We start from the raw sequence: 2,500 nt of genomic DNA, 5'->3' as shown, positions 1-2,500 counted from the left end.
CGAGAGAAAAGAACATAGGGAACAACAGTGAGAATCATACAAAGATATATATATATATATATATGTACGTATAATATATATACATTTAAAGATTATTATGGAGCAACTAGGGGAATTTCGAAGAAGATTATGGAACTAAAACGAATTATATTTAAAAGACAACAGTATCTTGTATACATTTATGAAAACGGGTGGTGTTGACAGAAAGACAGAAAGAAAGAAAAAAACGTAATAAATGATTACGAGGAATAACTAAACAAATAACGTACTTCTTTATGAATACCCGGAATAATAATAATAATAATAATAATAATAATAATAATAATAATAATAATAATAATCTCGTCCGATATCCAACGAAAGATCGAGAAAACTTCGGAAATTACTCCTGGATACAATAAAAGTCAAAAGAATACTTAAAAGAGAAAAATAGAAAACGTTAAACAGCAACTAAAAAGATCCGACTAAAATATACAGAACACAACAGTTAGTAATTTTAAAAAGGAGAGGAAAAAAGGAAGGAACGTTTAAATTGTCAAAGTGAGTAACATTTATGTTAATCTTTTTCTTTGTATTTTCGCCCTTCTTATTTGTTTATTTCGTCACTTTAGTTTTGACATTGACCACTGATCGATCAACCGACCTGTCACTTAATCAATCAATCATTCACTCACTCACTCAATCAATCAAATAATCAATCGTTATTGTATGACATGTCAGAGCAGACGAACTGTGTTTTAACCTTGTTGGTAAACTGAATCAATTGAATCGAAGGCAATCATTCACTAAGACAAGGACAAACTGGATGTACACACACACACACACACACACACACACATGCACCCTTCTCACTTATACACATACGCACACAAACTCTCTCTCTCACACACACACGCACACACACGTACAAAGAATTTTAAAACAAGGCACCTTTACAGACGCTATATACATACTATATACAAAATCTACATACATGCTACATATATTCCACACACACACATAATACGCCTCACCATACACTTCACATGCACTACTTGTATGTCCACTCGTCATATACAACCCCTACCCCTACGCACATTCAATACATTATACACGCATGCACATACACCGAAATTGTACATTTTCTGAAATGTATATAACAAAATTGTATATACATGTATATACATACGTAAAAAAATTGTACACACAAAACGCAAGCATACACAGATAGTCACACGTTGTGTATATACGAAAGTAGTACACACCCAGAAATTATACAAACCCACCCACACACATTGTACTCCAACATATAACAGGGAGTGGTTCTACAGTGAAGATAAATATTTCGAGCGAAGCATGAACACAAATATGTTGGTATGTAACAGCGACTGAATTTGCACGCGCGCGCACACACACACGCACACACACACACATACACACACACATACAAACACACATGTATATACATATATACATTTGTATAATACACACGTATTTAGAGGAAGTGTATACACACACACACATATATGCATATATACATATACATATATACTTATCTATGTATGTGTGTATATATATATATATATATATATATATCTAATGCACACGCATTTAGAGGAACTGTATACACATACACACGCGTATATGTATGTATGCATGTATGTATGTATGTATGTATGTACGTATGCATGTACGTATGTATACATCAAACTTACCCTTCACCAAAAGCCAACCACATGACAATGACCATCGAAATGGTGACTATACTAGTGATGTCCCAGCATGGCCACAACATTTGGTCTGAAATGCATAAAAGAATATAAGACTATAATACACACATACACAATAACTATACACACACACACACACACACACATACACACACACATACACACACACACACACACATATATTTCTATATATAGATTGATAGATAGATAGATAGATAGATAGATAGATATATATATGATAGACAGACATACAGGCAAATAGATATGCGCGTAGATATGTTTATGAGAATAGAAAAATATAATGTCAGTGAAATCTATTATAATTATGTGAATGAAATGTGTTATAATTCCATTCACATCAATGATGCATTATAGGAAGCAATCGAGTACTTGACTTGTACTTTACTTTGTCGATCACGGAAAGGATGAAAAGAAAAGTTGACCTCAGTGTGATTTCAACACCGAACGTTAAAGTGCTGTTACTAAATGTAAAGGTGCATAACTAAATTCTAAAAAGTAATTTATTTGACGCACTAAGGAATCTGCCAGTCTGAAATGGTGAGAATGTGAATAGATGAGCATTTGTGTTAGCGTTATAATATGTATGTATGTATGTATGTATGTATGTATGTATGTATGTATGTATGTATGTATGTATGTATGTATGTATGTACGTACGCAGGTATGTATGTATATGTGTATGTATGTATGTATGTATGTATGTATGTATGTATGTATGTATGTATGTATGTATGTTTGTATGTATGTATGTATGTAAGTCGTGTATTAGC

The 2,500-nt window shown here is 32.6% G+C and overlaps 1 protein-coding gene across 3 annotated transcripts in view; it reads left to right on the top strand.

Annotated features, from left to right (window-relative positions):
* Positions 1 to 2,500, top strand: part of LOC106882638 (uncharacterized) — a 168,604-nt gene that overhangs the window by 158 nt on the left and 165,946 nt on the right. For all 3 annotated transcript variants that reach the window (XM_052966366.1, XM_052966362.1, XM_052966364.1), the window contains exon 1: positions 1 to 540. This exon is cut by the window's left edge. The gene's annotated coding sequence lies outside the window, so the exon portion shown is untranslated. The remainder of the gene's footprint in view (positions 541 to 2,500) is intronic.

This window comes from Octopus bimaculoides, chromosome 3, assembly GCF_001194135.2.
Source record: "Octopus bimaculoides isolate UCB-OBI-ISO-001 chromosome 3, ASM119413v2, whole genome shotgun sequence".
NCBI lineage: Eukaryota > Metazoa > Mollusca > Cephalopoda > Octopoda > Octopodidae > Octopus > Octopus bimaculoides.
Note: the sequence above shows the minus strand (reverse complement) of the source record. Positions and strands in the feature narration are given on the sequence as shown.